This window comes from Xenopus laevis, chromosome 3L, assembly GCF_017654675.1.
Source record: "Xenopus laevis strain J_2021 chromosome 3L, Xenopus_laevis_v10.1, whole genome shotgun sequence".
Classification (NCBI taxonomy): domain Eukaryota; kingdom Metazoa; phylum Chordata; class Amphibia; order Anura; family Pipidae; genus Xenopus; species Xenopus laevis.
The window spans coordinates 98,614,814-98,636,311 of NC_054375.1; the positions used below are offsets into that span (position 1 = coordinate 98,614,814).

At 38.0% G+C, this 21,498-nt stretch overlaps 1 protein-coding gene across 2 annotated transcripts in view; it reads right to left on the reverse strand.

The window, feature by feature from the left end:
- Positions 1-21,498, reverse strand: part of LOC108711307 (leucine-rich repeat and immunoglobulin-like domain-containing nogo receptor-interacting protein 1) — a 136,110-nt gene that overhangs the window by 58,974 nt on the left and 55,638 nt on the right. The gene's annotated exons all lie outside the window — the stretch shown is intronic.

The following is a 21,498-nucleotide window of genomic DNA, read 5'->3' on the forward strand; positions in this document are numbered from 1 at the left end:
ATTAAAAATTAAAATGGCATATTTATAACATCACAATTTGCAAGTTAAGCAATACAACTACAAAAGAGATATATTTACATGGGCATAGGATATATGGAATATTATATGTAGTGGAAGGAGGCATAGGAAGCCAGTGCCAGTGATGGCATGAAGTATTCATATTGGAAAATGTGGTTGAATAGAACGCACAGTTCACTCTGCATACCGATTGACCCAAAGTAAATGCAAGATATGCCATTTTTAATATAGCACTGAAGGAGTTACATGTGTATACATATATATATATATATATATATATATATATATATATATATATATATATATATATATATATATATATATATATATATATATATATATATATATATAGGTCTAAGGTAATAACATTTCACCAGAGGAGGGAGGAGGAGAAAAGGAGAACAGGGGACTGAGGGAGGTGGAAGGAGGGAGAAGTAAACTGGCAGGGAGGAGGGTTAGTGGGTTTTGTTTTTGCACAGATAATAGGAATCAACCAAGCGCTGAGACTATCCAGCCATCCGCTTGGGCTGTCCTGTTAAATACAGAACACAGGGGAGATGGGGGCTGGGGAGAAAGGATGGAGAGGTAGGGAGTGAGAGAAAGAGACAGGAATCGTGCATAATGCGGGTAAGTGGAAAAAGATGCGCAATGGGAGAAGTCTCTTAAGCATTGCTATTGAGACAGGTGAGAAATACAGTAAGACAGGCGGAGGCAAAGCTGCTATCTGTGGTACTGAACTGAACTATTTCAAAGAATATATATATATATATATATATATATATATATATATATATATATATATATATATATATATATATACTGTAAGCAAAGATATATAGATTTATTGCTTTATATACTCTCCCGTTGACAACAGTGCAGTGATGAAGTTTTCACTGTGATAACAGACTCTTTGGCCCATAAAGTAATGGTACAAATGGTACTAATTTGTTTTGTACAAAGTAGTACAAATTTCTGTAATGCACAGCTACTGTACTGTGAGGAATACCCTTCACGCACACATAGGGGCAGATGTATTAAGGGTCGAATATCGAGGGTTAATTAACCCTTGATATTCGACTAGGAACTAAAATCCTTCGACTTCGAATATCGAAGTCGAAGGATTTAGCGCAAATGCTGCGATCGAACGATCGAAGGATTATTCCTTCGATCGAACGATTAAATCCTTCGAATCGAACGATTCGAAGGATTTTAATCCAACGATCGAAGGAATATCCTTCGATCAAAAAAACTTAGGCAAGCCTATGGGGACCTTCCCCATAGGCTAACATTGACTTCGGTAGCTTTTAGCTGCCGAAGTAGGGGGTCGAAGTTTTTTTTAAAGAGGCAGTACTTCGACTATCGAATGGTCGAATAGTCGAACGATTTTTAGTTTGAATCCTTCGATTCGTAGTCGTAGTCGAAGGTCGAAGTAGCCCAAAAAACACTTCGAAATTCGAAGTTTTTTTACTTCGAATCCTTCACTCGAGCTTGATGAATCGGCCCCATAGTGTTCTGCATGGATACAAAACCTGCATGCATTGTATTACCCTGTGTATATTTGGTACAACTGCCCTCCTCAAACAAACACACCTGTTTCTGCACAAATTTTGTACTCTAAACAGTATGCTGTACATATATGGCACTGTAAGAATTGCCCTGCATGTACCCATATAGCTGTGCACAGCTACTGTATTGTAAGAATTACCCTGCTTGCACAGATTAGTGTACTGAAAGAACTGACCTCCTTAAACTCACACGCTATTCTATACATGCTTCAATAATAACTCCTAAACCATTAAAATACTGGCCAGCATTACAGACTATTTTTGTTGTTCCGACTCCTCTGTTTTCAATGGAACAGTAACACCAAAAACTGAAAGTGTATTAAATTAATTAAAATATAATGTACTGTTGCTAGGCACATTAAAACTGGCATTGTTGCTTCAGAAACACTACGATAGTTTATATAAACAAGCTGCTGTGCAGCCATGAGGGCAGCCATTTAAGCTGTAAAAAAAGGAGAAAAGGTACAGGTTACATATCACATAACAGATAAGCCCTGTCCAATACTATGGTGTTTTATCTGTTATTTGTTATGTAACCTGCGCAAACACGCAGCTTTCCTAGTGCATGCTAAGAGTACATTATATGTGAATTGCATTTTTTGTGTTACTGTTCCTTTAATATACTAATGTATTTTTCATGTTGACTGAAATAAGTTAAAGGAGAAGGAAAGCTACCAAAGCAGTTTATTGCCAATAGATTAGCTACAATAGTGCAAGCTATAACACTATATTTATACTGCAGAATGTTTTACCATACCTGAGTAAACCGCTCTGTTTGTTTAGGATAGCAGCTGCCATATTAGCTTCTTGTGACATCACTTCCTGCCTGAGTCTTTTCCTGCTCACTCATAGTTCTGGGCTCAGATTACAGCATGGAGGGGAGGAGGGAGGGGGGGGGAGTGAGAGAGGAGCAAACTGAGCATGCTCAAGCCCTAGCCCTGGAGGTTTATGCTGAAAACAGGAAGTCTGATGCAGAAGTCCATGTGTACACAATAGAAGGAAAGAAAACTGTGTTTCTTTTGACAGAGGAGTCAGAGCAGCATTACGTTGAGGGTTGGTGTATTTATATAGACATATCTGATAAAGCTCACTTAGTTTTAGCCTTTCCTTCTCCTTTAAAGGAGAAGGAATATCTTTTACACTTGGGATGCCAAAAGTTAGGCACCCCCAAGTGACTACTTTTACTTTACCTGACACACTTAGTTTTTTAAATTTCTCAGGTAGATGCATGTGCAGTAGAGCAAAATAGCTGGCTTTTTCGTTAAAGTTTGGCTTTTCACTCTACTGCGCATGCACAGCCGCGAGAAGACCCGTAGAAACAGGAAGAGAATCCATCCATGGTGCTCTCTAGAACAACCCTGGTTTTCTGCTGATAGGATCAAAGTTAACTGCATAAACCAAAAACAATTGGAAAAATGAAAACAACTTATATATTAATTGAACCTGGCATATAGCTGTAGAATAGCTCATAAATACAATCCAAAATTAAAGGGATTCTGTTATGATTTTTATGATGTTGTTTTTGGTTTTAAATTACACTGTTTACACTGCAAATAATTCACTCTAAAATATAAAAATTCATTCATTTCCATTTCATTCCAGCAAGTGTATTTTTTTTATTTGTAATATTGGTGTGTAGGCAGCCATCTCAGGTCATTTTAAAGCACTGCGTATCTTGACAGCGCTATATAAATAAATGATGATGATGATTTTGCCTGGTCATGTGCTTTCAATAAGAACCACGTTATTTGGAGTCGGTACATTTTTGGCGACTCCGACTCCAGATACCCAAAATTGTTTCCGACTTCCCAGTTCTGGTCCTGCATGTAAACATACTGCAATGGACAAATTAGTTAGTCAAGTCTAGTCTAGTAATTAAAATATTGAAGTTATAAACCACACAAGCAGTGTTCTGTACAGATCATTCATTGTATCATTCATGCAAGTACACCCAATGTCCTGTGCATGCAAATATTAAGGCTGAACTGCAATGGCTTATTTTGCATTTGCAAATAACACATTTAAATGTATGCTTTTCATGTACTGGGCAGCACAACATGGTAATGCAAATGTTCCACACTTTTATAGCTCTGCCCAGATACACAACTGAAATAATCATGATTATGAAGGAACAGGTGCGGTTCAATAACCTTTATGTGCTTCTATTGCTCTGCCTAGACTGCTCTACTCAGATACACAACTGAAAAAAAGGATAATTATGTACAAACTTACAGTGCAGCATGGGCTGCTCAGTACATAGATATGTGTAGTTGTGCAAGACTTGCAGTACACAGACACTGCTCTAAAAAGCAAATCTGCAGATATATAGTGTGGGTATACTTGTAATCCAGGTCAAGAAGCCATGCATGAGGGAGCAACTGCCACGGATTCAAGCTGCTGTTTTAATTGATCCATTTCTCCCTCGCCTCCCCCCATTGCTCCCTCCCTCTGGTTCTTTCATTTCTGTCTCACTATGTTCATTCAGCAACCCTCTAAATCTCCATTTTCTTCTCTTTCACCAGCACACTGATTATTTTCCTCATCATTGAGTCAATCCTGGTTGTCTCTCGCTCCTTGTACCCTTTGGGCTAATGGTTCAGTAAAAGTATTGGGTGCACATCAAGGGGTTGCTGCATTAGCACTACAGAGTGCAGTGGATAGGGTGAAATAGAACAGGGTGCAGTACCAGAGCTGGAATCAAGAATCTGGCTGGCTTCCTAACAACCCCCACTGCCATATGTGAAACTTCTAATTAAAAAATTAATTAATGAGAAAGTCACAGATGAAAATGTGATGACAGATAAAGAGAGTGGAAGAGGGAGAGAGAGTATGACAGTGGCGGGCAGAGAAACAGAGATACAGAGAAAAAAAGAACTAAAAAAGGATGGTAACACATAGAGATGGTGAGAGTGCAAGCCTGCCAAAGAATCACAACTCAAAGATAAACGGAGAAAAAGAGAAAAAAAGAAAGAGATACATCTGACATCTAGACAGACGGTCTTGCACATGCACACACAGTAAGACAGTATAAAGAGAAACGTGGACTGCAAAGGAGTGAAAGAAGGAGGAACAATAAGACACATACATAGAGCCAGACAGCAAAGAAAGATCAACCACCAAAGACATATATGAAAATTTAGATAGATAGACAGAATTTAGCAGGAAAATGAGAGAGTAATGTACAGCCAGACAGGAAAAAAATACAGTCTGAGGCAGATAAATATACCATGCAGGGATGGAGAGAGAGGGAGAGAAAGAGTGAGACATACAGATAAATGATAAATAGATAAACATAAAGACAAGCACATACAGAGCCATAAAGGCTGTATATAATGAAAGAGCAAAGAAAATTAAATGGATGAACAGTCTGACAAACAAACAGCAAAGAGAAACATATAAGGAAAACACAGGGAGCCAGAAAAAAGGTATATACACAGAAGCAAAAATATGCAGGCTGACAACAGACTGTGTGCGCCATAGCCTTATTATTAGCAAAACTGTAATAACACATAAAACATGACCCTAAACCCCCAAGAAATGTGTTCAGACTTTCCATAACCTGTCTAATTTTGTAAAATGGACATAGTTTTTAGGGGGTATGGTCACAAATTTGGCACAGTCAAAAAAGTTGCCACACGTAGCAAGGCAGAACCGTTTGTCCCTCTTTCTGATTTTCACATGTTGGGAGGTATGGAATAAACCATCTTGTGTGGCCCACATGTCACTGCAATGTACCAGAGAGATAATCCCTGCTCTACTTACTGAGTACCCTGTGATATCACACATATGCAAAACCAACACTTAAGAGCCTTGCCACTAAAAAACAGCTAATGTTTACTACTCCTTCTGTGAACAATGCTTCTGCCTCTGGCTAGAAAGGGATGTGATGATGAACCTGCAGTGCTGATAAAAAAATACCCCTGTGAAGCCCAGCATTATATCTAATACAGTCACAGAAAGACTGCCACTTATTACAATAAAGCAAAGGTTTGTTATATTTGGCAGTCCTGCTGTGACTTTATAAAATAGGACATGAGGGCATTGGTTATTTACTTTAAGAGATAAACAGTGGACATCCTTTATAATAACTATATACAGGGGTTCCCTGCTTTTCTTGTTATTATGATCTTAAAGGTGCCAGGAATAATTGTCGCCATGCAGTGCCCATCACAAATATCTCCAATTTTCTCCACCTACGTCATGTAGTCTGCGAAAAATGATGGTACTTAGAAGGCTTAGACTGCAATGACTTCTGTAGAACAAGTACAGGTATGGGACCTGTTATCCAGAATGCTCGGGACCTGGGGTTTGCCGGATAATGGATCTTTCCGTAATTTGGGTCTTCATGCTTTAAGTCTACTAGAAATTCATTTAAACATTAAATAAACCCAATAGGCTGGTTCTGCTTTCAATAAAGATTAATTATATCTTAGTTGGGATCAAGTACAAGGTACTGTTTTATTATTACAGAGAAAAAGGAAATCATTACAGCCATTCCGTAATTCGGAGCTTTCTGGATATCGGGTTTCCGGATAAGGGATCCTATACCTGTACATTAAGTCAGGGTTTTTCCTTCATACCACACACCATGGGATGATTTAATAAACGGCCAAGATTTCTGGGGCCAGTACCTCGGGCAAATACCAAATGCACTGACAAGCATCTCAACCAGCATCTGACAAGCACTGCTCAAGATTGAAAGGGTGTAATTTAACGTGTTAGTTTAGTCAAGGTATGGAACGCATATCATTTGGTCATGTGTCATTATGAAATTATGAAGTTTCACAATACATATATACAGGTATTAATATGTATTCCTAGGAGAATGTATAAAGCAGAAGAATTGCATGATATATTTATGTGGCTATGAATCAAATTCTAAAAATGTTGACTAGCTTATTTACATACTTCTTTCTGCATCACTCAACCAATAAACATGATTGCTGTAACCATATTCATATTGCAAATGGTCTGCTATCATAACATTGTTGTTTTTTAGCATGTTTATAATACTGTTTAGCTGTAAACACCAGCTTAGATAATGTGTAGTTTATGCTTTATAATTGCTCAAGCCTGCATAAAATTATATGTTTTTGAGTACTAAGGTCTTGCGTACGTTTGTGTTATTTTACCATCTTATCTCTCCCAAAATGGCACTTAATTAGATGATTGTTCCAACCCTAGCACTGACTGAATAACAGCATTCTCATATAATTTAACCAGGAACAGAAAGGAAGTCAATATAATTAACATGATTACCAGGAGTGCTTCAAAGAGCGTACAGAAAATGCAACTATACATTTTAAAGGTGTAAGGCACTATATCTAAGACAATTTTAAAATAGTCTTTAGTTTTTGTGCTTTTTGAATTAACTTTTTTTTTTCAACAGTTTAACAACCATTTAGCAACCAAGCATTTGTTTCAATGACTGACTGCAAACTGCATAGAAAAGGGTTTGAATAGAGAGATAATTAATAGTAACACTTTCAATAAAACTGTCACCTCACAGGTCAAAGTGTTTTTGGTTGCAAGGGTCACCACATGTGCCAGATGCAAAGTGACACAATGGGAAGTTAAAAGAACAAACAAATTTACAGAACTATTAAAAAAAAAAATAGAAATTAAGACCAATTTAAAAGTTACTAACAAACAGTCAGACTAGATCATATTTAATTTATTGTAGGTGAACTACATTTTTTGCTGTTTCAACTGATAAAAATTGCCTAAATAGAAAGTAAATGAAGTTGCATAAAACTAAAACTAATAATATACACAATTCACAGGAACACATTATTTTTATTTCAATAGTTTTCTAGAAGTATTATTATTAATTATTATTATTAATTATAATGGTAATAATACCAGGGGATAGCAATATACATATGAGTGCAGCACAGTAAACAATGTGTGTGCAAAAGGATAAAGGTTAAAATGCAAAACGCTGAAAAAATGCAGATATGCCATGTTTAGCCAAGCAATGTTTATTCCTAGTACATATAATGGAGGAGGAGTGATTCTGCTGAAATGTTGGTATCAGGGATATGGACTGAAATGAATAATGTATTTATTGCTTCTGGGACAGAATATAAGTTGATTACAAGTTAACCATTCATGGATAATTCATGGATAATTACTGATCCAGCTGTGCTTTTTATGGTTATTCACAAAACATCATCATCATCCTGCCTGAATCCCAAAGCACTTTTGCAAACCAGTGATACAGACAATCATAGGTAAAGTTTAAACTGTTAAGGCCAATCCTGCTGAAATTCAATAAGCAAAGATTGAAACTTAATTCCCCTTTGTGCCTTTTATTGAAGGAATGGTATTGCTCTAAAGCCTGAAATGTGAGAGTCAGAGCTACCCAACAGATACGTTTCTACAATTTGGAAAAGTTCTTTGGAGAGTTTTATGAGGATATATATTCACCCTCCAAAATGAATATAATTTCTCATCCAGGGTATATGCTTTCTCCATACTGTATTTCACCCTTCACTGGATTAATGTAATAATAATTGGACTCCTGAGATAAAAGTCTAACCAGAGCTTCTGCAATTACACAATTTAAGATAAGGTAAGACATATTTGGGAAAAAGAATGGATATGGCTAAAAAGGACAAAGTGAAACACATCTGTGCAAGGGGATCTAACTCCAAAACATTCTGCTTTCTAAAATTTAAGAATTAAAGCTGGTGACTCTTTTCCAGGAATGACAATAGCACTATGAATTTTTCATTCCGCATGCATGTTTATCGCCTCTGTATAAAACATGTTTAGGATGCACAAAAGGATGCATGGATAAAATAAATAGAATAAAGGGAGAAAAAAATAAATAGAATAAAGGGAGAATCATTGAGGGCCAAGGACATGATGATCTGGGGAGGTCAAATCTGTAATAACTCCCAGTGGATTTGAAAGACCTTTGAGCTGATCTGTAGTCAAATAAATGAATAAGAGACTTTACAGCAATCAAATTAGAGTAATTAATGAAAAGAAAAAATCAGTGTCAACTGGGAAAATAAAGTCACCTCCAGCACATCAAATCTACGGACCCGAAGTCTGTGCCATATACATATATACAGAATGTCTACCTTATATATTTCTTTGTATAATCTATGAGCCTCCCAGGCAAGTACTCTATCCCCTTTATCATCTAACCTTTAAAGGGATGGTTCACCTTTAAAGTAACTTTTATTATGTTATAGAATGGCCAATTCTAAGCAACCTTTCAATTGGTTTTCATTATTTATTTTTTATTTAGTATAGTTATTTGCCCTTTGCTTTGGACTCTGCACATTTCAAATGGGCATCGATGACTCCCTTCTAAAAAAATAAATGCTCTTTAAGGCTACAAATTGTATTGTTATTGTTACTTTTTATTACTGATCCTACTATTCAGACCCTCTCCTATTCATATTCCAGTCTCTTATTCAAATCAATGCATGGTTGCTAGGGTAATTTGGACCCTAGTTACCAGATTGCTTAAGGTGCACATCGAAGAGCTGCTGAATAAAAAGCTAAATAACTCACAAACCTTCAATACTAAAAAATGAAAAGAAATTGCAAATTGTCTCAGAATAAAACTTACTGCACCATACTAAAAGTTATCTCAAAGGTGAACAACCCCTTTAATGCTATTTAATATACATTTATGTATTACAGACCATTGTGGTACCCAGGGCCAGAGGTATAACATTACCCATATACAGTAAGCGTGTATCAAATAACCATTCTTCATGACAGACACATAATATGTGTGGAGTTGCACAAGAGCAACAATAAGAGGTCAGTTGAAACAAATAGCAGAGTGATATTTCATACAAAGCCTATAGGCAACTACAGTGTACACTCTAGCAAGGAAATAGTAGCCATGTTACTCATTTTCTGACCCACTGACCTTCTGTTCCATAGTAAGTATAGCATCTATTAGATTGATTTTTCCTTTTACCTGATCCTTCCAATCCAACCCCAGCCCACTCACAGTCTACTTAAGGATGGCATCTAAAGACCACTTGATACAGTAACGCCTCAATCCCTTTGATTTGAAACAAGAGCATATACTGCCCTCCCCATTTCTGGCCTTCAATGCTCTTCACTATGATAGAACCGCTAACTAGATCTATTGCTTTACCTTTTCCCCAATAATCAGCAATCCCTGTCATTAAGACTAATTAATTATCATGATACATAATCAACATTATAATAAAATAAGTATCATTATAAAATTCATTCAAAATACAAATTAATTATAACGTAATATATTACTCTATGGGAACATCATAAAGGTTTTTATATTTGCTGCTGAGCTTTTATTTTAAATTTTACAACATTTTGGCCCATGAAATTATACCCTTGTGTAAAGTAAAAACATGAACAGATTTGACCTCTGACCTTTCTCTTTTCTGCTGCTAAATATCATGGCAGCATAAAAACTGCCACTTTAGCATTTTAACTAGAGATCTTAAAATCCTACAGAAAAATATGACCAAACATATTTAGATTACAATTGGTTGTTCTCCTGCTGCCCATTTCCAATAGCCACTAAGTTTGCACCCCACTTTGCTCAGGCAGAACTCCAAATGCAGAAGTGGATCTGGGCACTGCAATTTATTAATGCCCTTTAAAACTGCAGATTCCTGAGCTACACAGTGGGTCTCGTAAGAATCAACCTGCAAAATGATATAGCCCATTAAAATTGATGAATGTGAGCACGTCTAGGGAAAGAGAGAACGTAGGTGTAGAGACATCTACAACTAAAAGACTGGCAGTGCTAAACAATGTCTTGATAGTCACACAATCTAATGTGTAATCACAGCGTATCACAGATTACCGACTGCTCTGTGTGTAATTACAGCATGATGAGAGGAGGAGAGAAGAATTGGGAGGGAGAGAAAAGGAGGGGAGAGATGGAAGGGAGAGTGATACAGTATAGTGAGATATGTAGAGAATCAGAGGGATATGCAAACACAGACTATTACATAGAAGATCAGTTTCCAGAAAAATAAGAGCTTATGATGCTCTGTAGTGATAAGATGACAATTTCTCTGCAGGAGTGAGAGATGTTTGTAAGAAATACTCTGAAGGACACATAGGCAAGAAACTATACAGATAGCAGGTAGAATTATGCTTTACAGTAAAAATGATGTTCTACAGCTATGGAGGTAGTTTTAATATAAATTAAGGACTGGCTTTCTGCAGGGGCAGGAAAGAGAATCAATGCTTAAAGGGGACCCGTCACCCAAAAAAAATATTCATGATCCTATTTTATCACATCAATCAAGCAAAATGAACTTTCATTACACTATATAAATTATTTGAATCTTGTTTCCTTCAGTCTGGGAATTCATAATTACAGCAAGCAGGCAGGAGCCATTTTGTGGACACTGTTATTAAGATAAGCCTTGGATCATCTCAGAATCTTGTTTGTGCACCAGAATGGGGGACCTGATGTCCATCCCCATGCCCTGGCTACACAATTAAATGGTGAAGAGAACGGGGGAATGTAGGGAGAGCTGAATGGAAAGTGAAAGTAATTGTCTGCCCCCCCTCTATGCCTAGGGCATAGAGGAGGGGCAGACAATATTTGATTGACAGCTGAGATGTTTAAAAGAGCTTACAACAGCTATGAATGCTTTAATAAAAAATAGAAATTGGATTTCATGTTTAATTTGAAAAGGACTTTTATTATACAGCTTTTTGTGTCTGGGTGACAGGTCCACTTTAAAGTATTACGAGATGATATTTTCTTGCAAACATAAAGTAAATGAGATGCTCGAAAGGGTAAGAATGAGAAAAAGAGCTAAAAGCAACAACAACAAAAAAGGAAGAAAAAGGAAGTTAGTTAAGTGCAGTGTTAATTAGTATGGGTCTCTGCAATGCAAATACATGACGTGAAGCAGAACGATACTCTTCAGTACCAGAAAGTGGTCCTGCGTGACCAAGTGGGTAATGCACTGCAGAGAACAAAGAGAAAAGTGCCAATCAGGAGCTAAAGAAAGGGCTGTAGGTGTAGGTTATTGGCACTGTCTGGTTTGCAGATAAAGCCTAGAGTACTAGTAGTGTTCGGCATCAATGCAAAAAGGTTGGCTTTATTTGAACACACACATGCGGTTGTGGATTACAGCGGTGGATACACAAGGCTGTCTGACTTACGCGTTTCTTGCCGGATCACCCGGCACTTCCTCTGAGGAAGTGCCGGGTGATCCGGCAAGAAACGCGTAAGTCAGACAGCCTTGTGTATCCACCGCTGTAATCCACAACCGCATGTGTGTGTTCAAATAAAGCCAACCTTTTTGCATTGATGCCGTTGTCTGTGTGCCGTGTCCTGGATCAGCGCCGATAGTGACGAGAATACTGTTTGCTCTACACTGAATACCGGCAGGAAGTGGCCGGCGTCTCGCATGGGCTGCGACCGGGAAAACACAGCGCTACTGGGTGAGCTCCGATGCGGATCGCATCATTCTTTGTATTATTACTAGTAGTGTTCCCCTGTTCTGTCCTACCACATGGCATTTACACAGTAAAGGACAGAGCATAGGACCTTAAGCAGAGATGTATCAATTCGAAATGAGACAACAATCAAAGAAAAAGGTGCGGTACAAATTGCAATGGGAAAAGGCAACTGGATAAGATTAAGGGAAAAGAGTAGCAAGGGAAATGCTCTGGGACTTTAGCGGTGAAACAGTTAGATGGAGGTGACACTAAGGTGAAAAAGAAACAGAAAGCTGAGAAATGACAACTTTTCGCTTTTAATTAGTTACAAAGCAAAGACAGAGGAGGCAGATCAAGAAAATCAAGGAGTGAGCATGCAACAATGCAATAAAATGGAGAGGGCAACTGCAGGGCTAAGTATGGGTTCAAAAATAGGGTGCATAATAATAATAACCCACACTCACAGGGATTGCCTCTTTACTTCACCTTGCCAGATGGCATGAGCATTTAATGAGAAGAATTCTTTACCTGTACTGAGAATGCCCCTAGAGCACCTGGGATTATTTTACTTCTTGGATTAAAAGGAAGTTCCAAGTAAAAGATTTGGTTCTATCAATATTAGAAACACTATCATCAGTATTAGAAATCATTGCATACACTATAATTGTATAAGGTCACCACCAAATGTTTGTTCTTTTTTTCCTCGCTCTTCTAAAAAAACGAATAAGGGCTATTAACTTCTAACAATTATAGAACTTAATGCAGCTGCACCAATTGCAGATACAAGTTACGTGACAGTATAGAGAATGGTGCACAAAGAAATTGGCATGTATGTCAATGATGGCAGAAAGATATAAATAGAAAATAGACCTCTGGCCTGACGCACAAAGGTATTCCAAATCTTGCTGTTTGCTTCAGGGAGGGAAATCAACAGCTTCACATCTCTCGCTTTAAAAACCTTTTTCACACCCTAAAATTTGACTTCCTTTCTTATAATCTGAGTGGATGACCTTGTGTCCTCTGGAAAGATCTGCTGGCATCAGAGAGATTATAATGTGGTTTTCTTTGTAGATTTGTTTGCATAAATAATGAGGTAAATAATAATGCATTCCTATATCTATCTTTTTATATAAGCAGCACTATAAAGTTAATGACATGAATAAATCCAAATTACAAAAGGGAGTGAGTGTTTTTGTCAGCACCTGCTAAAACCTTTTCTAGTCACTGTGCCTTCCAAATGTGCATGTTTACACAGCAGAACATAAAGCAGCCAAAAGGGAACGTATAAGAAGGGAGAACAGGGGATGCAGAAGAGAAGGGACAGCAAGATCATGCAAATGTTGTTAAAAAGGGAATAGTGTTTGTTAAGAATTATCCATCACATTGTGAGAAATAGAGCCTTGCCTGGAAGAGCGACTTACCGGTAATCATCTACATTGCTTCAAGAGTCAGAACCAGCAGAGCACAAAGGGACAGACAAACACTATTTTCAACTGCTATTTAATTTACATACAACTTTCAAACCACTGAACCATGTATAATTACTATAGATTAATTATTTTATTTGGAAATTGCTTAGAGTCTCTTTCATTAGGCACATTATAATTTTGTGTTTACATCCCCTTGAAGCTGAGACTTCTGAGAAATGCCAGAAACTAATATACGATACTATTACCATTTAAAGATTCAGAGACCAGACTTATTGAGCTGCTACTAGGAAGCATGCGGTGGGGGTGGGGGGATGAAAATGAAAGTAAATATGGCAATTTATTAAAAGTAATTAAGTAATTAATTAAAAGTAATTAGACAAACTGTAAAAAGTTTTATAGTACATTATATTAGAAGAAGGAGTTGACCAAGAGGTTAAGCGATTAGCCTTTGAAAAGGGGTCATATACTGTATATACTAGGGCAGTGCTGTCCAACTTCTGTGGTATTGAGGGCTGGATTTTTTCTGTCCTATGTAGTGGAGAGCCAACAATAGAAGCCAGTGTTGACCATGCGCAGTTTATAGACCCCACCTACTTTTAAACACACCCATGTACCCACAAGAACTTTTAAGGCCATACCCACATTAAAGAGGTTGCTCATCTTCAAATACGTAGTTGTTTTCAGATAGTTAAAGGGATCCTGTCATCGAAAACATGTTTTTTTCAAAACGCATCAGTTAATAGTGCTACTCCAGCAGAATTCTGCACTGAAATCCATTTCTCAAAAGAGCAAACATATTTTTTTATATTCAATTTTGAAATCTGACATGGGGCTAGACATTTTGTCAATTTCCCAGCTGCCCCTGGTCTTGTGACTTGTTCCTGCACTGTAGGAGAGAAATGCTTTCTGGCAGGCTGCTGTTTTTCCTTCTCAATGTAACTGAAGGAGTCTCAGTGGGACATGGGTTTTTACTATTGAGTGCTGTTCTTAGATCTACCGGGCAGCTGTTATCTTGTGTTAGGGAGCTGTTATCTGGTTACCTTCCCATTGTTCATTTGTTTGGCTGCTGGGGGGGAAAAGGGTGGAATATCACTCCAACTTGCAGTACAGCAGTAAAAACATTTTTCCCTATGACAGTATCCCTTTAACCAGAAATAAAGACTTTTTCCAATTACTTTCTATTTTCTATGTGTGACCGTTTTTCTAATATTGAAGTATAAAGGTTAGTTTTTCAGCTTCTAAAGCAGCTCTGGGAAGGTGGGGTCGCCGATCCTGTAAACTGTTCTAAATCAATACATTTAGTTGATACAGTTCTTATCTTTGTCCCTGCTGAGTTGAATCCCTGAGTTTCATTAAAGGCAGCTGTTATAATTGATACAATAGTTACTAAGACCAAAGCTCCTGAGAAATGAATCAACTAAATGTTCCAAAATTGTAACAGTTTAACATCCGCACCTGAATTACTGAGCTGCCAGACTGAAACACCAGAGACAAGAACATTACACTTTAAACTTAGATTTTAAAAGAAACAGAAAAAATAAAAAATGGAAAGAAATTGAAAAAAGTCTTTATTTAAGGTGAACAATCTGAAAGCAATTGAACTGAAAAAAAGTGTTTGGAAGGTGAACAATCCCTTTAATGGTGGTAGCACAACAAAAAAACAAATGCTCACCGCAGGAATATCACTCATTACTCATATGTGAAAAATGTAAGTCATATTAAAAACATACCCTTGAATCCATATGCCTCCTCCTCCCCTGTGGATAACACAGCACTTCCCCCCAGCACATGATTAAACACCTTAGAGGCCCCAGGTAGCATAGGCCAGGCAGAGTATGGTACACACAGGGAGCAAAGGGCAGACAGAGTATGGTACACACAGGGAGCAAAGGGCAGGCAGAGTATGACACACACAGGGAGCATAGGGCAGGCAGAATATGACACACACAGGGAGCATAGGGCAGGCAGAGTATGACACACACAGGGAGCAAAGGGCAGGCAGAGTATGACACACATAAGGAGCATAAGGCAAGCAGAGTATGGCATGCACAAGGAGCATAAGGCATACAAAGCATGGTGCCCCTCCAGCAGTTTCTTTGAGGTGTGAGCAGGTGAACAATGTGGGCACTTCCAGTCTGGGTCTCAGATGTGAACAGTACAGGGCTTTATGGGTGTGAACAATAGAGGTGTTATAAGTGTGAACAATGGGGAAATTACAGGCATGAACGACACAGGGGATTACAGTCTGAATTTGAGGTGTAACAATGCAGGGGCCAGTTTATCTCAGTATGGGCAACCCCTGTGCCCCTTGGCTGGTACTCTCCACACTGAGCACCTGACAGTAAGGACAAGGCCCTGATGCAGGCTGCGTCTCCTGTCAGTCCCAACGTGCACCAATTAGCACAAGGTAGGGTTGGGACAGACAAGGCAGCATCTACCCCCCCCCCCCACATCTCTTGGATCATGTGCTGACTAACTTGGTCACTGCTGGATCCAAAGACTTCACTTCAGGGGGGAAATTTACTAACCTGCAAAAATTCGCCAGCGACGGCTTCGCACCCATTGCTACACTTCGCCAGGCGAAAAGTCACTCAGACAATGCTAATTTACTTAAATGCGAAGTTGCATCTAGGGCTCCGACCGCTCTAACGTTACTGCGGCAATGCGAGCAAATCCTAGCGCAACTTCGTTTGAGGTCTTTGCTCAGGCTAATTTGCATACGCCTGGAAATTTAAAGTTGAATGGACGTACAGATGCAGCCACTTTGGTTTGTCTGTTTGACACAGAATAACTAAACACAGATATCCCATTTATCTCATTTAACACAGAAAACTGCGTCACAACATCTAATTAAAGCATTCACCATTGTTCACAATGGTGCTTTGGTATGCTAATGGAAAGGTTAAATGCATTAAATGAGTTAAGATGACTTTAGATAACGCAGTTTCTTCAATTAACCCTGAGTCATGACGCATTTATCTCACAAATCCAAGTGGCTTCATCTGTATATGTTGCAGCAAATACATTACATTATACAAGTCCAGGGAACCTTAATAAAGACAATAGAGTTGTCATAATGCCCTACATATGAGCCCACTGTATAGTTTATGTTCCATATGTTAGAAAATGTATGGAAATTTTTAGGGACTTTTGCAGGCTATCACTCTGAAAAAAGGAAATGACGCCAGCCAAACTTTTTCCACTAAAAAATAGGATGTAAGTAACAGAAGAATGAGGAAGATCTATGTACTCCTTTGCACTTTGCCTGGTCTGAGCTGGCAAAGGCAAGTCTGGTGAAAGAGGTAACGTTCAGTAAAATCTGCAAAATTCACCTGGCTATAGAGTGCGAATGAGCGCTACCGCCTGTCTCTTTCTGTAGCGAAGTTACGCCTGCGCCCGTTAGTTAATCGGCAAAGTGCCTAAAAACTGTAACTCTGGCGACGATTTCGTAATTCTGCCCCTGCGCTCCAAAACATAGAGCAAAGCCCTGCAATAATAATGCTATAATGCATAGCTTTTCTATGACTAGATTTAAACATATACTCAAGCCATTGAGAATTCAAATTATCCTGCTACATTTGCGTATTTAGTACATACTGCCTGCAGCAGTGCCATGTTCTTCTTAAAATGTCAATGCTAGCACAGTTATGTTATGACTTGTGCATTCTTAGCAAGCTCTGATTATTAAAATGTGTACAGTAAAATTTATCAAGCTAATAATAAACACTTCATAAATAGAGAGAACACTCAGCAAGTTGTCCTAAACTGCAAAAATCTCCCATTTAATGTGTGCATGCCTCTGTTACAGTTGAGCCTAATCATCTCCATCCCTTATCACCAAGAAAATAAAAAAACAAGAAATTCTGTCGCCTCCAAGTAGTGTTAAATAAATGCTTAATATTGTTTAAAGTGAGTAAAGGGAGCCTAATATCTGGCTTGCAGAGCAGCAAGGCACGATAGGTATGATGGGGCCCCTAATCACTGAATGTACAGTATAATCAGTACCAGCTCTGTAGTAGTGTGCCCCACAAAAATTCTGTTTATCTGATGTGTTGTGCGCTGCTGGCTTGTGTGTAAGCAAGTGAGATGTGTTTCTGTTTTTTTTTTGTAAATGTTTATAAAGAGGTGATAAATCTATCCACTCTTTAGCACCATGCTAGCTTTCTAATCTTACACACTTCGGCTGTTTGCCACTAGTACTTTTCTAAAAGATATATATATATATATATATATATATATATATATATATATATTCCACTTCAGTTACAAAAGAGGTCTCTTTCAGGTTCTCGCTGATTGCCCTGCATTTTTGGGATGCATTACCACTGCATATTGCCGGTTCTCCTTCTGTTAGCACCTCTCAATCTTATCTTAAGGCCCATCTGTTGAGTATTTTTAGCTAATCTTGCACAAGTCCACATCAGTGGGCTAGAAACCCTGCTTCCAGAAGCATGTTTGCACGTGCTAGTCAATCCTTCTGTGGATTTACGTTTTCACTACCTATAATTAAAAGGTAAGCCCTTAGACACAGGTGCTATTTTTTTCATTTGTGCTGCTTGTATTATGCACATTTTCACATTGGTGCAGACGCCAAATGAATCTGCATCTGCACTGGCTATATTAAAGCTTACCCACCTATAGGCTATAACTATATGATGAACATCTATTTCCACACACATACACAAGCTGCATTTGTTGTTCCATAGTCGAGATACTCAACATATTTGTCATTGTTTATATATATATATATATATATATATATCTATCTATCTATCTATCTATCTATCTATCTATCTATCTATCTATCTATCTATCTATCTATATATATATATATATATATATATATATATATATATATATATATATATATCTGTGTCTCTATCTACAGCCACATTCCAACAACCCACTAGTGTTCCAGAGCTAATACAACACCATGCACATTGCCAGAATGGAATGGCACATGATGTCACTGATAGGTATCACTAGTTATAACAATGGGAAAGCAACACAGAATAAAAAAGATAGGCTAAATAGGTCCCAATTAATCAAGCAATATTCAACATGCTATAATCTTCTAATTCTATATTGTCAATTACCCCAGTACTGAATTGAAAGAGTTCTAAGTTATAACTTGCAAATTACTGGCACTTTTCTGATACTACAGGTACTGTATGGGACCTGTTATCCAGAATGCGCAGGACCCAGGGTTTTTCCGGATAATAGATCTTTCCTTAAGTTGGACCTTCATACCTTAAGTCTACTAAAGAATCATGTAGACATGTAATAAACTCAATATGTTGATTTTGCCTCCAATAAGGATTAATTATATCTTAGTTGGGATCAAGTACCAGCTACTGTTTTATTATTAAATGGAGTCTATGGGAGGCGGCCTTTCCGTAATTCTGGATAACGGGTTTCCGGATAATGGATCCCATATCTATAATAAACAATACCCTCTTCTGCCCCTGTACTTTGAATTGGCTACTATAATGCATACATATATTATACAGTATATGTATGTATCTTCAAGATGAGTAGCAGCAGTTGGCACAACCTGCTGGAATTACTACCACATCCAAGTAGGGTACACAACCAACAATGCACACACTTTCATAGTTTTCATCAGAGGAGTCTAAACAGGCACATCAGCAATCTTATTGGTTGCTATGGGTTACTAGATTTTGGAAACTTTTGTGTCATTTATTACAGTACATGCAATATTTGAAAAATGGCACAGATTGTTAGTCTACAAGAGAGTGCTGAAAAGTGAAAACATAATCCATCTATATTGCAATAAATAAAAAATAAAGTCTGAGCAACAGTCTCGAAAACAGGTGAAACCTGGAACAGAACAAAAACAGAATTTCCCAGTTGGAAATATTCAGTAACTTCTATTTACAACACTGAACAAAGTACAGACTTGCTTACTACCAGCTTCAGGATGTTTAGAGAATACTGAAAAGAAATAATTGGCTGCAAAGCTGGGGCAATGGGAAAAATGTAAGCAGTAGAAATGAGCAAAATAACACCCATGCCTCAAGAGTAATGAAAAGGCAATGTGTGGCTATGTAAGAATAGCTAAAAAGATTATTTCAGCAGATGGGTATTAATGTAGTACTTTAACCCTTGTCCTCTGCTGCCCTCTTTCTCTAACAAATCTTGCTCATCTTAAAGTAAACGCTGTGCATATATCTGCAACAGAAAAAAAGAGAAAAAAACATGCCTCATTTTCCCCTGTGGTCTATTCCTGTGAGCACTGCACCCATATCATGTGTGATATAGCAATATACCCTGGTCTGTGGTGTTTTTCAGTGACGTGGAGCACTGGCCCAGGGTCCAAGTTTAGCAATAGTATTCACTGTTGGGGGGTGCTCACACATTGCACTTTTCTTGTGATTTAAATACATGGCACTGGGTTCTAGGTAAGCTAGCCTTAAATAGATAGTTCGCCTTAGATACATTTTTAGATATTAATCTACATTTTCTTTATCACTCTCATCGTTATTATTATAGTTGCTACTTTTATTACTTATCGTTCTATTCTCCTATTAAACTTCCAGTCTCTTATTCAAACCACTGTCTGGTTGTCTGGCATAAACGCAACACTAGCAACAAGATAACTGTTGATATTCCAAACAGGAGAGCTGTTTTCTAAGTTGAGTGCAATGAATAACATAAACACAAAAATATCTTGATTAAAACAAAAGGACACATGGAAAATTACTGATCTCCTGGTGAACAAGAGGGTATACTACCCATTAAACGATTTGGAGTAGCTGTTTTCGATATATAAGGGCCCATTTACTAAAGTAGTGCTGACTAAGAATCTGCAAAATTCACCACAAAAATAAAACACACAGTTCTTTTTCCTGAACATCTTATCTCCATTCCTGAAACTACTGATTCTTCATCATTTTCAGCACTGAAATACGCACCTCCTTCTTCTATTCTAGAATGGATAAACACACACACCTCCTGGAATTACTTGTCTCTTCCAGTACTGACACACATAGACCTTTCATTTCTATTTTAGCACTGACAAACACCGATCAGTATATATTTTCATAAGGCACCTTCTTGCACCTTCTATAGTTTTATTTAAATACACACTCATTTATACCCCTGTCCTATTAGTCAACACAATCACAGTTCCATCTCTAGTCTAGTACAGAAGCACACAATCCGCTTTTCCTTCTGTTCCACTGCTTACACCCTCAGGGCTCTCTGTTCTATTTAAGAGCTGGCACACGTAATCACACATCTCTCCTATTTTAGCATACACATTTCAACCTTTTATGTCAGTAATGACACACAGTATCAATGGATGGAAAGCTGCTGTGACTGTTAAAATGTAACATAATGATCATGGTCCATTGTAGATGTTCATTGGCCTTTAAGTTACCCAACATGGGCAATGCAGAAAGGGGCACCAGGCTAAGCATGTTTATTTATAAGCATGTTTTCCATGATGCTGTGATCTTGCCTCTTGAGAAAGAGTGGGTGCACAAAGCAAAGCATTCAAAATAAGAGTTGTATTTAGTTTATGCTATATTTTTATCTATATTTTTTTCTGCTTTAGTTTTATCTGTATGCTTAATTGCTTAAAGGAGAAACAAACCCTTAATAAAAAAAACCCTACCCCCCTACCCTACATAGACCCCCCTCCCTCCAGCCTAGCTGCCCCCCCCACCACCATGGGCAAATGCTCCTAACTCTTTACTTACCCCTCCGTGCAGATTCTGTCCAGCGGAGTTCACAGCAGCCATCTTCGGTAATCTTCGGAAAGAGACATGTGCAGTTGGAGCAATTTTCTGCTTCAGTACAACTGTGCATGCGTCGAACCTCACTTCCGAAGATTACCGAAGAGGCTGAAGATGACACACGTGAACTCCACTAGACAGAATCTAGGCTGGGGGGAAGGATGGTCTATGTAGGGTAGGGCGGTAGGGTTTGTTTTTTCCTTTAAATAATTATATTTCAGTCTCTTCTGTAGTTTTGTCAAATGTATGTCACCATGTCATACAACCTGATTGGAGGGAGAAGTGTATATTGCT